The sequence below is a fragment of the Papio anubis genome, chromosome 2 (genome assembly GCF_008728515.1).
Source record: "Papio anubis isolate 15944 chromosome 2, Panubis1.0, whole genome shotgun sequence".
NCBI classification, from domain to species: domain Eukaryota; kingdom Metazoa; phylum Chordata; class Mammalia; order Primates; family Cercopithecidae; genus Papio; species Papio anubis.
In genome coordinates, this window is record NC_044977.1 from 80315255 (window position 1) to 80329837 (window position 14583).

A 14583-nucleotide genomic window follows, 5' to 3' on the forward strand; every position below is an offset into this window, starting at 1 on the left:
CTCAATACTATTTCCTTTTATATGATGGAGATTCCTACAGCATGAGTTTTGTTGTGGAAAAATGAGGAAAGATACCTTGGTAAAAATATGTCTGCAAGTGTTTGGACCAAGGTAGGTATCTGCGTGGCAATGCAGAAGAGGGCAGCACTGGCATACCTGGTGGTAAATCATGTGCGGCCAATATATTTGAAATGGGTCAACTCTAAGTGTTTTGCAGAGCCCTACACCCCAAGAAATGTGTGCATAGGGAGACATTCACTGGAGGAGGAGGACATGTGCACAAGGACCCAATGCACACACGAAGACAGTCATAAAGAGAGAGAGAGACCCTCACACAGAGAGACATCAAGACCAAGAGAGAAACAGAGAGACAGCCACAGAGAAACCAAGAAAGAGGTACACACATAGAGACAGGGACAGATGCAGAGGAAGACAAGAAGAGATAGAGACAGGGGAGATTTACCCTTACACACATGGAAACACAGTAACATGCTGAGAGAGATACAGAGCCAGGTACACACAGAGATACATACATAAAGACAGACACAACATACACTAGGGGACAGAGATTGAGAGAGAAACACCCAGACACACACTTCAGGGGGTGGAGAGACAAACACAAGCAGACATGGAAAGAGAGACACATGCAGAGGGAGAGAAGGAGTGAACCCCTAGATTTAGGTTGTGGACCATTCTACTCAAGGAACGTAGGCTTCAGAGTGGCTAGTGTCCTCTTCACTGGCTGCCATCCCACACAGCTGTCACAAGGGGAGCATCTTGCTGTAATGAGTGTGACTCTAGTGGATAAGGACATGTTTTTGCACCCTCTAGCCCTCCAAATCCTAACCAGGACTCCAACTTGTGTTCAAATGCAGAACCAGTGCTTGGTTCCAAGAAAGAGAAATTAGGCTTTTCAGACTTGTTGAAGGGTGGTCAATTTAAGGGATCTTTCCAGAGTAGTTTGACCATGTTTTCCCCCTTACTGGCTAACTTCAGAGCTTAATACCCTATACTGGGAGGGTAGCTTGAAGTGACACTTCTAGATGTTGAGCAGGAATGTGGCATATAGACTCTATGGTGAGACCAGAAGCAGAGATCATTGAAAGGCCATGCCTCTAGCTTTGGTAAGGGGAGGTGAGTGCCTGGAAGTGGTGTGTCATATTGGGCACAACTGAGGAATGGTAACAAGAGAGGGAGGAGACTCCACAGAGTCAGATGGCTGACTGGGAGTGGGGAGATGTCTGCATGTCCCAAGGGTCTCCAACCCACTGTGTTTGGGATACTGGCTTTGGTGGTGCAACCTATGTTTTATACCTGGTGAACTTAATGCATAGTCTGGATGGACTCCGCAGGTTGTTCAGGAAAGAGGTGTTACATAATCTCGGATTTGGGAGGTGAAATAATTTATATGATGAAAACAAATCCAAAGTGTCCAAAAAATCCAAACATCCACACGACTAAGTAGCTAAAGTAGAAGGCAGTGGAATTCACTGGATATAGAAGGAATCCAAGAACTTTCAGTCAAAGCTGTGGGAGGGATCATTCTCAGTACCCCTGATGTAACTGGGGACATCTCAATGAAGGGGCTTTCCATGAGATGGTGATCATTGATCCCAGCAGTGGGGAGGCCTGTATGGGAACTCAGATGCCCTAAAGTTCTGTTGGGAACTTAGGTGCCCAGGATGAGCTCCAGACTGTGAGAAGGGCCATCCTGGGAGGAATTTGGGGGAGGCAAATGGAGGCCACATGTGATGTCAACATGACGAAAAGAGATTGGCATGTTCAGTGGCACTGGTCGAAACAGGAGACTATTGAGCCAAGGTGGTTAAGCGATGTTTTCAGAGACATGGAGAGAGGAGAAGCCCAATCCCATTTCTCAGTTGTGAGATGCACATTTTGTGGCTGCAGAGAGGTGAGCCAGGAGAATGCTGGACTGGTGGGATGATGTAACTGGGGACATCTCAATGAATGGGATTTCCATGAGATGGTGATCATTGATCTCAGCAGTGGGGAGTTCTGTGTGGGAACTCAGATGCCCTAAAGTTCTGTTGGGAACTTAGGTATGGTATGAGCAAGAAAGAGTCAGCTCACCAAGATGGGGCAGTGGGGGCACAAGGGCCTGATGATCTCTTACCAGGACTGAGAGTCCCGAGTTGGCTGAAGGATCAGAGATGGCCAAAGGACAGAGGTAGCTGAGGCATTGCAAACTGATATCAGAGTTCCTTGTCTGGGTAAAAGACAATCAGCAGAAAGTGCTAGAAGATATTTTTATACCCCATTTTATCTCCAACTTATTTTTTTCTTGGGAGTAGTGGTTGTGGCCATGAAAGTTGTCAACTCAGATGACCCTGAGAGTTGGTGTAATTTAGAGATTCCCAGTCAACAGCAATGGCTACAAAGTCGTGGAGGCAGCAAAGCAAAAAACAGCAACTATTTTTTGTGTTATTTCCGTGCGCTGAACCCAGGTGAGCTCATGGTGGTCCCTAGGAAGGGAACACACATTAGCTCTTCCAGGATAATACAGGGTTAAGTTTGTGACCTGATGCTACCAATTCTCCTCTAGACAAATCCCTTAACCTTCCTAAGCCTTGCTGTTTCCATGCATAACACATGGGTAATTAATACTTAGGTTATAAGATTGTGGTGGGAAGTGAATGAACCGTATCTGTTAAAGCCTTAGTACAAAGGCTGGCATGTAGCAAGGGCTCCTGCTGCCATTGTTGCTACTGTGCCAAACCATATGAAAGTGGTTAAGGCCAAAACAGCGAATCTCAGTGATTTCATATGGTTCATCCTAATACTATTACTGTGGTCACCACTAGTGACTCTTGTGAAATTGTCTCATTTATGGGCTGTAGAATCCTGGGAGTTCTTGAGTACTCAGCATAAGGATGATGGCTCTCAACGTTAGATTCAAAGGCGTTTTCCAAAGTTACGTAGAATAAAAGGAACATTTTTGCCTGGTGCCTGGGAGCTTTGTCCCAGAGGACATAATGTACATTTCCCTCCTGGAGACTACAGTGAACTCACCTGACTTTGTAGCATGGAAATAAGACAGAGCCATTGAGTTTGCTGCTCCTGATTCTGGTGGAGAGTAGTAGGAAAGGCAGGAAAGAGAAGAAAACAAGTGAACAGATAAACAGGTTTTTTAGACAGTGGCAAGTACTCTGACTACATTAAAAGAAGTGATATAAGAGGGGAGTGGGTGATAGTTTCAACTGAGGGTTGGTCATGGAAAGGCTTTGCTAAGGAGGGGGATTTGCCCAAGGCTGGCATGTGCCTGATATGATGGGAAGGAGCAGAGCAAGGTCAGGTGGCTGGTACATGTGAACAGGGAGAGGAAGGGCAGGTGATGAGGGCAGGGAAGAGATGGGGACAGATCATGGAGAACCTGTTTAATGGCAATTGTTTTTCTTCTCTAGTGTAAAAATAATGAAATCCTCTTAACTCATAGCAATGATAATTCTCATCTTTTATATTGTGCTTTACTTTAGCAAAGAGATTTGCCTCTGTTATTGCATGTGATCTTTAGAACATCCATACCAGAGAGAAGAAGAGAGGGATGTGGAGCCGGGGAGAAGTATTCATTTCCTCATCTCACAACAAGGACATTAAGACCCAGAAAGACCAGGAAGCAGGGCTAGAATTGGCCCCTATGTCTCCTTACCTCTATTCCTTCTGCAATTCCCCCTGAGGCCTGGTCCTCATTAGAGATTTAATTCCTTTGGAAGAAAGACTGAATAAAGCTCAGGTAGCTCATTATTTAATTATGCATTGTTGTTGTGATTTGTAAGGAGGGTAGCTGTTTGTTTAATGCAAAGTCATACCCTGCATTCCCCATCAGCAGTTCTCACTAATTAAATATAAGGCTAGAAATAGGTTAGAGGTGCTAAACAATTGCCTGTGTGTTGAATATGATGTTCATATGTAAACACAGCCCACAGATCACAAGTTCTGAAATGTATGTGTTCTTAATTAGCCAAATGTGAGCCCCAGGTTGGCGTAAATAGAAACTCCTCAATAAACGGTAGTGTGTCACAGCGTTAGCTAGAAGTGTGGTAGCTGAGAAGAAATTAATCACTAACACATCTGAGTGTGTGTATTTCTTTTTGTAATTAGTTTTCTTTTCCAAAGTATTAAATGCTTAGGATACATATCTATCCCGAGCCTGTGTATCCATGGTAACCACGGCTTTTGCTTTAGGCCGAAGTCTTGTAGTAACTGAATGCAAATCCAGGTATAGTTGATTCAGTCACTTGGTGAACATTAGTGGAATGCCAGATAGGTGCCCAAATGTTAGCAAGACACTGAGTGAAGACAAATCAGAAGTGGAGCCTGTTCATAGATGAGTGAGGCGGTTAGGGAGGGCCATCTATGGCAGACTCATACATACTCATACTCATATGTCCATGTAGAGACACATACATGGACATATTCATTGCAGCAGTTTTCACAATAGCAAAGGCATATAATCAACCTAAAAGCCCATCCAAGGTAGACTGGATGAAGAAAATATACTAAATATGCACCATGGAGTACTATGCAGCCACAAAAAAGAATGAGATCATGTCCTTTGCAGCAACATTTACGGAGCTGAAGGCTATTATCCTAAGGAAATTAACATAGGAACAGAAAACCAAATACTGCATATTCCCACTTATAAGTGGAAGCTAAACATTTAGTACACTTGGATACAGAGAAGGGAACAATAGACACCAAGACATACTTGAGAGTAGAAAGTGGGAGAAGGGTGAGGATCAAAAAACTACCCATTGGGTACTATGCTTGTTACCTGGGTGATGAAAAAATATTTATATGAAACCCCGTGATGTACAATTTCCCTATATAACAAACTTTCACTTATACCCTTGAACCTAAAATAAAAGTCAAAATAATAAAGAAAATGTTTAATGAAGGACAGCATATTATTGCTCCTTTCAAGAAAAATAAAAGTGTGAAGGTGGAGAACAGATTAGTGGTTGTGTGGTTGCCAGTCTTGTAATGGATGGAGGAGAAGGAGCACGAGTTCACCCCTAAAGGAGTACAATGGTGATTTGAGTGGTAATGGATTCATTCTGTATCTCGATCACAATGGTAGTTATACCAATCTCCACATGAGATAAAATGTCATTGAACTAACTCTACACACATTGTACCAATATCAATGTCCTGGGACTAATATTGTACTATAGGGATGTAATATTTTATATACTGTGTCCGTATAGTACTTTGATAAACTAGATGAATGATACATTACCAGGTATCACTCTGTACTATTTTGTACCTTCCTTTGAATCCATTATAATCTCAAAATAAGTGTTTCTAAAAATTTTCCTATAAAAATGTTAAATCATAGCTAGCATTTAGACGGTACCTAGTACTGAGTCCTAGGACTTTATTAAGGATTTGCTTTATGTGATATATTCTTAATTGTCAGGGATAAACTATGCTGAGATGTAGACAGTGGTGTCGTGCCTGTCTTACAGATGAGGAAACTGGAATCTGGAGAAGTGAGGTGACTTGCTCCAGGTAACACAGAGAATCAGCGGTGGGATGAGGATGTATGCACAAGGAGTCTAGCTCCAGGGCTGCAGTTTTCTCCACTATGCTGTATCTTAAGCTGCCTTTGGCTTTCAGGGATACGTAAGTTCTGTCAAGCCAGGATGTGAGTGTGATGAAGGAACAATGTTGAGGTGTAGAAGAATTTCCATGACTCCAAGGCTGATCTTGGTACTTGAGAGAGTAGCGAAGTCTTCATGCCAGGGCCTCATTGGGCGATATTGGTGCCTTTATACAGCCAGTTGTAAGGTAGCCCCTGTAATTATACAAGGAGAGTTGAGTTGTCCTTATTTCCATTTGCAGTTAATGGTTCTAATTAAAGTGAAGATTACCAAGGGCCTCTCTTCTCATACTCCATGCAGGAAAGGCTGGGAGAAGGGAGGCATTTCAAATAAAGCAGGTATTCGTGTTCTTCTTCCTCTTTTGTCCCTGAGATATAATCTTCTGATTTCCTTGCTGATTTATTTAAAGGTGAACGTATTTTTTAGTCTGCTCCCCTTCCAGCTGCCTAATCGCTCTTTGATCTCAGGTATTTTTTTTTTTAAATTGACTCTGTCAACCTGAAAATGCTGGGCGCTCACTGGCCTTCTCCTTTTTAAAGCCCTGAGCTGACTCCTGATCAGCTTCCTGATTCCCATTTTCCACTTTACTACCTGCATCGTGCAAGCACTTTTATTGTCAGGTGTAAGATCTTGGCAAAACTATGTGCTTTTGAGGATGTGCCCACAGATTTAATGGAATACCTTGTTTTTCTTCTTAGTAATGTAACAGGAGAGCAGGTTCATGCTCAAAATAGTGGGTTCAGCATTCTGGTTGAAACTAGTTGAACTATCAGAATCTCTCAGGCAGAACAACCTAGAGAGACTCCTATAGAGAACTAGGAAGACAGACACAGTGGGTCATGCTTGTAATCCCAGCACTTTGGGAGGCTGAGGTAGGAGGATTGCTCAAACCCAGGAGTTCAAGAGCAGCCTGGACAACATGGCGAGGCTCTGTACAAATAATTTTTTAAAACAATATTAGCCAATGTGGTGCATGCCTATAGTCCCAGCTTTTTGGGAGCCTGAGGTGGGAGGATCACTTGAGCTTGGGAGATAGAGGCTGCAGAGGGCTATGATTGCACCACTACACTCCAGCCTGGGCAACAGAGCAAGACCGTTTCTCTACAAAATAAAAAAAGAACTACGGGCTGCAATCCAGAAAGCTAAGCATGGAAGAGGGCATGAATCACGTGGAGTCTTGGAAAGCGCTGATTCTAGAGGAATATCCAAGTGAGGGCTTCAGCAAGAAGGAGAACTGCTGTTTTGTTTTGTTTAATGCAAAGTCTTTGTTCTGTCTCGTAAATATGGCTTCCTTTTACCAACCTCACTCTTGGTCGAATATTTAACCAATGGTCAGACAGACTTGTCCCCAGGCATGTGAGGAGGGTGAAAGAGACCCACGCTCAAGCTGAGTTTGAAGCATCACATCTGAGTACAGGAGTGTGGGGAGGAAGGTGGTGTATGGGAAAGGCATGGCAAGATGAAGGCCAAGGGTGATCTTTGCATAAGCATCAAATAATACGTCTGTAGGAAGGGCAGGCTGAGAGACTAAACATGTATTCATAGCCAGGGCCTGCAGTCCAAAGAGCAAGATAGAGTGAAGGGTTCAGAAAGGTTAGGGGAACTAAGCGTGGAGAAAGTCTTGAAATGGGAGCAGGAAGCCCTTTGTCAGGGTGACGATGTGGATAGTTAACAGGGTCCACCCCTAGTTGCTAGGCCACTTTGGGTTACTAGAGATCATGAGAAGATTCCAGTTCTCAGGGCCTTAGGAGATTTTACTGACTGTATTATGGGGGAAGGTACTTGAGGGAAAAGCCTAGTTCACAAGAGGAGTGAGCTCTCATCCAAGGTAACATTACTTTTCCACACACTAACACATTTCCAGTTCACAATGCTTTGCCAGTTCAGCCAACCCACTTCATCCGCAGCCCTTAGCACCTTAACACACCACATCCTACTTCATGCATTGGGGATCATTGGCAGGAGACACCAGCGAGCGTTTGCCCTCAGAGGACCTCATAGTGGCTTATACCTTCCTCTCCTGGGTCCCTTGACACCCTTGCAGAAGCGTCCATCTCTCTCGTGGGCCTCATGACGTCTTAGTACCTGGAGTGCAGCTCTGAGTGTTATGTGCTATGTCCAGTGTCTAATATCACACTGTGAATGCAAAGATTACACAGACCCACAATGCAAACATCAAGGCAGTAAAACATCCCAACTCTGATTATATAACTACACAGTGCCCACAACAGGAAGCTATGCAATGTGTCAGGATAAAAGAGAATGTGGGGTATCACAAGGAGGCCCTTTGCATGGACAGAAGAAAGCCAAGTATGATACGAGAGATAGAGAAAGAAAGAGAGATCATAATGTAGAGCAATTATCAGGAGAAGAAAACAGTGAGAGGTGGGTAAGGGCATTTGTATTCCAACTGCATCCTTGCTACTTTGGCTGGACCTGCATTGTGGCTTATACCAAGTCTGTCTGATCCACCCTCCTGCCCCTTTTGTGTCTTCACAGCAGAGCACTGTTAAGGATAGTTGGCAGCTTGAGAACAATCAGCATACACTATTGTATACACAAAAGAACATGCCTTCAAATTTTATTTCTGTTATTCCTTTAAAGAATTATACTTCCTAGTTTTCAGCCCAATAGAGTTTTTACAGTCTCTTAAACATTGAGTTAGGGATACTTCCTGTCTCTCCTTTTTAACTCATTCATTTAACACATACCTATTGGGTGCCTACTATGTGCTAGTCATAGTGACAGATGCTGGGATCATGGCTGTGAATATGGGAACAAAAAATGAAAAAGTGAATAAATGCAGATTTTAATTTGAGATAGGACTGGGACTGTTTATATGTAATACAGAAATTGGGGAAGTCCTCGCTATGGAAATAACACTTGAACAGAAATCTGGGTAAAAGTAACTAGAAGAGCAGCTTACATATATAGGGCATTTCCTAATGGTGCCAGGGGCTGTGCTAAGAGGTTTTCATGTATTATTTCATTTAATCCTCCCAGAAGCCCTTTGAAGAATAGGCTTTATGATCTGCATTTTATAAATATAGAACCCAAAGCATTAAGATATTCAACTGCCTTCACAGGGTCACACAAGAAATGAAAGTTGGGATGGGGATTTCATCCCAGCTCGTCTGACTTTAGAGCTTGATGCGCTTAATCACCAACCTCCACTTCCTAAGGATTTGCACCCCAATGGGAGAAACCCTAGTTGTCTGCTTTCCATCTCCCTCCCCAAGCAAAGTTTTTCACACTGTGTTCTTTGGAAGCCCCAGGGCTTCTTCACGCCCGGGATAAGTATATGGATTCCACATTAGTTTCTAGGAAAATGGTTCTTCTACGTGTTCCCATTTTGTAAATTAGACTTCAGTAGAATAATTTTTAAAACAATGGTAAAGTCCTTAAAAGAAAGTTAAAAGATTAAAAAATAAATTTTTGTGAATTTTTTTGACTGAAAGATTTTGTGGTCAAGCAGCACAGATTTTGTGGTTAAGTAGTTGTAGTAGTGATAACAGTGGCGGCAGCAGCAGCAATGATAGCTGCAAACACCTTACAATGTGCTTACTAAGTTCCAAGTACTAGTCTGGGTATTTTGCAGTACTAACCCATTAGATCCTCACAACAACCCTATGAGATGGGTTCATTTTACAAACAAGAAATCTGAAACTCTGAGGTATTGACTATCTCAGGTCCCACAGCTGGAAAGTGGCAGGACTAGGAATTGAGCCCAGGCTGTCAAGCTGCAGATTCTGTATATTGTCATCCCGTGACCTAAGGTTAAGGACCTGAACCTTCCATGTCACTTAGCTTAAAGTGAAAGGTATGCTTGCTATGAAATCCTGACTTGGTGGTTGCCTGACCATGGAGCATGCTTTACACATTCATGCCAACTGGAGCATCTCATTAGCTCAACCTTACCTGTGACACTCCCTACCTAGACTTTTTGCCAGTGAAGGTGTGACATTTCTCTGGAGCAAAACTTGATACCCACATTTTATATCCATGAGCCTGGCATGGCCTGCTTTATGTTACTAATTTTAAAGGATTGATTGTTGGTTAATCACCTTAAGGAGTTAAGCCTGAGTTGGCCATAGCCAGGGCTCAGCAGCATCCTAAGCCAACGCCTAGAAGACCCATTCATTTTTTCACATGCCAAATACACATTCAGCCTTCAAATGGCTTTCTTGACCAAATGTTAATTCCAAAGGTTAAAAGGCATAGAAAAATCATTATAAACTCTTCACCTCACCTCACCTCCTGCATCGCAAATTCTGACCCACACCTTGAGGGAGCATCTGTGCTAAAAGTTCCTAAAAGGTCTCCGCCACTGTAAATTTCTGATCTCTGATGAGATTCCTGGCAAATTGGAGTTGCTGTTAAGACTCTGCCGTAGTTCCCTCTATTAGTGTAGGCTCCTGACTAAATGGTATGATGCAGTGTGTCTTCTGTTAATGGCCAGTCTGCGTGAGCCACGGAGACTGAAGTTAGGAAGGCTTCCATTCTGCACTGGAAAAGTTTGGCCAACATAAATCAAGGGCCTCAATCACTGATATCACCCAGAAAAAGAAACATGATCAATTTCTCATATAATTTCTGGCCGGTGCCTATGGAATCACTCTGCCTCATTGTACAACAGAGTATATTATGCGAAAAATGAGGGTTGGTGCCGGGGCTTCCCCCACTGCCTGTCGCCTCTTTTATTGTTATTGCTCTAGCAGTATTCATCGTTCGTGCCTCAAAGCCACCAGACAGGGTCCCACAAATCTCTCTGGCTCCCTGTGTGGAAGCCAGGCTGAGATGATATGCAGCCCTCTGGGTGCTCCCAGCACCATCATTCTAGACCCAAACTGAGATATGATTTAGGAGGTCCCTATAAAACTGAGGCTCATTGTCCTAATCGGCGTCATTTATCCTGTCTTGAGCTATCAAATCAGAGCTCCTGGGTTGTGGGGAGTCAGGGGCTGGTTTTTCTAGTATATTTTGCAATGCGTATTTTCAAACTTATTTTGAAAAGAATCTCATTTATGAAGGGAATGTGTTCTTTTTTCATTGGTTTTTAAATAAATTTTATTGTGTATATTTGAGGTATACAACATGGTGTTAAGACATATATACAAAATAGTAAAATAGTTACTATAATGAGGCAAATTCACATATTCATCATCTCACATGGTTACTTTTTTGTTTGTGTGTTTGTTTTTGTGGCAAGGGCAGCTAAAGGATACTCATTTGGCAGGAATCCCAAATACAGTACAGTTTTACCTGCATTCTTCATGTTGTACATTTGATCTCTAGACTGGTTCTTCCTACAAATCTGCTACTTACTATTCTCTGACCTATATCTCTTCATTCCGCCCTCCCAACCTCCACCCGTCTGATAACCACTGTTTTATTCTCTATCTCTATATATTTTACTTTAAGATTCCACATTTAAGTAAGATCATATAATATTTTTCTTTCTGTGTCTGGTGTATTTCACTTAGCCTATGTCCTCCAGGTTCATCCTTATTGGGGCAAATGACAGAATCTCTTAATTTTTAACGCTGAATAATATTCATTGTATTTCTTTACCATTTTTTTAATCTGTTTGTCCTTTGACAGACACTTGCATTGTTTGTAAGTCTTCGCTACTATAAATAATGCTGCAGTGGACACCAGGGTGCAGATATCTTTATGAGATGGTGATTTCAAAAGCAATATGGACTCGTAGCACATCTAGGTAGAACCCTTGCAAAAAGTTGCAGCTCCACTTGGCAGCCCTGTAGGTTGAGATTTGGCCCATCCTGGAAGAGGATGTCATTTTTAAATGTGTGACTCTGACATAAATACCTGCTCACTTGAGTTAGAAGAAAAATGTAACCCTTAAAAAGATGATTCTCCTTAATACTTTCTAATTTAGGAATGTTAAGAAGCAAGAAAGCATATGTACCAAGAGAAAAGCGGGATTTGGATCACACTAAATTTTATTTATGCCGAATGTTTTATTTTGTTGAAGTCACATGTGAAAATAGCTAGATTGAATGATGAAAATCTTGAATTCAGTTCCTGTTAAGGAGAGATAATGTTCCTTTGAAAGATTTTTCAGTAACAGTCAAAGCAAGGAGCAAATTACTCATAGAAAATCATAAAATGGTGGGTGAAAGAAAGCTTCGCTTTGGAACTCTTAGCTCCTTGCTCCAGTTCCCACAGTAAACAACAGCACAGTTTTAAAATGTTGCACATGGGCCCAGAGATATTTATTCACACTAAAGAAACACAACTTCTAACTACACCAAAATGAGTCCCTCCTGACAATGTTTAAATAAATTGTGCCAACCCACCAATAAAGCACGCTGACATGTCATGAAGTGACAGCCATCACTTTTAACACATTTCATCACCGCTCTGCAGAGGCTGACTATCTGTATCTTATCACACTGTGAAGGATCCTTTGTTCCTTCATTTCTCCTGGCATCTTTTTTTTCTCTCTAGTTAAACAACCCAGCCATAGCTGTTGGACAAAGAAAAAAGAAATATATCGTCATGTTCTAGTTATTTTTAAAAGCACCTGCTTTTTAGAACACAATTTGCAAAGATTATCTGAAATAGATTAATGTTTTAAAGTGATAATGACATAAAATTATATAAGCAATTTTCCTAAGAAATAACACACTGAAAATGATGTGTGACACCATCGACATAAAGCTCGGCATAGGCTTTTGTCTGAATTTAGTTACTTTGGGGTAACTGTTTTAATCAAACCATTTGTCTGTCTCTATATCCAGGAATGTCCATACCACAGGTATCCTGACCTTCCCCAAATTTCTAGTTCTCCTTTCTGGTTTCTTTGTTAACACTGGAAAGAGAATCAGCACAAGCTTGTCCTTCATGGCTGACCTCTCCAGGTTTCTTCTCACTTTTATTTCAACAAGATCTTAGAGGCAAAAACCATAGTAGTGATGCGCCCAGCTAGTGAGATAATTAGGAAGTGCTGTCTCCGTAATTACTGTGTTACTGTCTCTGGAGGGACATGAAAGCTTGTCCTGTCCCTTTAACAGGACAAGTTGCTAATTCCCTTAATATTTTTTCCCTTTGGACTGATCATATTTCACAAATTTTTGCTTTATGAAATATTTCTAAATGGAGGCTTAAGCAATAATGCACAGATTATGGAAATGATGCTCATTAAGTAGAAGGCGAGATTTCTGGAAAGCCACAGAGCTGCCTCGAAACATGTAACCTCCATTAGAGGCTTCACTGGAATGTTTATTCATGGAGCAGTAAATGTTTATTATTATACATTTTATTGAAACATAAATTAAAGAACTGTAATTATGTGTATAGCAAACAGTAAAGCAATGTGCATTTGTCACAAAATGAGTAAGATAAGAAAAAATGCTATCACTTTTTCATTTGCATCCAAATCCTTTTTTTGTGTACCCAACAGAAAGTCAAAAGTCACCCAGAGGGAATCACTCTACAAATTAATGTTCTGATATGATGTATAAATAAAAAAATACATGTTCTTGATATTTTGTCTAACAAAGAGAGTGCCCTGTAATTAATTTGTAAAAATCAGAAGATATCCAAAGAAAGGGTAGGTTTCTTCTTCTCTCCTGAGAGAGAACCACAATAACTCTTAATGAAGTTAATACTGAACAACAAATACGTCCTCTTGGCAGTCCTAGCAATGCTGACTGTTTTTAGGATGAGCTATTTCTCTAGACACTTGAGCATATCTGAGGAGTTTTTTAAAAGGGATTTATGTGAGGCTAGAAACACAAGAACTTCAAGCTTACATATTGGTAAAAAGATACTTTTCAATGGGGAAGAAAGGTGTGTACAATGTGATCATAATGACTCTTCATAGGCCATATCTTCGTATGCACAAGAACTTTCAAGAAAAAGAAAAAGACAAGAATGGCCAAGAAAATCAGTGCATGTATTGTTTCTTCTTTCAAGTAGGCTAAGAAATTAAAAGCAGTGTAGTTGCCCTTTTTTTTTTTTTGAGACAGAGTCTTGCTCTGTTGCCCAGGCTAGAGTGCAGTGGTGCAATCTCGGCTCACTGCAAGCTCCACCTTCCAGGTTCATGCCATTCTCTTGCCTCAGTCTACCAAGCAGCTGGGTCTACAGGCACCTGCCACCATGCCTGGCCATTTTTTTGTATTTTTAGTAGAGATGGAGTTTCACCGTGTTAGCCAGGATGGTCTCAATTTCCTGACCTCGTGATCCACCCGCTTCGGCCTCCCAAAGTGCTGGGATTACAGGCATGAATAGTTGTCCATTTTTTAACCATCCGTTCATCCATCCATGCACCTATCTGTCCACATTCCCACTCATGTACCTAGCTACCCACCCATCCACCCACCCATGGTGGATACCCATCCATCTATTCATCCCCCCATCCATTCACCCATCCACCACCCATCCACCCATCCACCCAGCCAGCCAGCCAGCCAGCCAGCTATCCATCCATCCACCCATTCATCCATCCATTCAACATTTAGAAGATATGTCTTCTAACCTAGGAACCTAGGGTTAGGGAAAAGAAATAATCAGGGGAAAAATAAGTAACAAATAGCCAAGAGTTCCAGACTAGTAGAAGAGAAAACCTGTAATTACTTATACTTTGTGGTAAAAAGCTGTCATGGACATATGTATAATGAATCAGAAGAGCCTGAAAGAGTCTGAAGGCTACACAAAGGAGGTGGTATTTGAGCACGCTCTTTAAAACTCAGAGGAAGAGAAGGAAAGAGAAAGGAATTCCACATGGAAGAAAGAACACTTATAATTTTTTCTACCAAGCACATGTACTATAAACTCGGTGACTACAACAACAGCTGATAAAGTACAAGGGTGACAAATCTTGAAACATCCTCTGTGTCTCCTAAAAGTCATTTTGAAACATTTATACATTTTCAGATGGAGACATTACTAAGGCACTGTCCCTTCCCACCCAGCAGCAAACAGAACCAACTTTACA

The 14583-nt window shown here is 41.7% G+C and overlaps 1 protein-coding gene across 21 annotated transcripts in view; it reads left to right on the forward strand.

Annotated features, from left to right (window-relative positions):
• FHIT (fragile histidine triad diadenosine triphosphatase) overlaps positions 1-14583 on the forward strand; it is a 1487995-nt gene that overhangs the window by 1286181 nt on the left and 187231 nt on the right. The gene's annotated exons all lie outside the window — the stretch shown is intronic.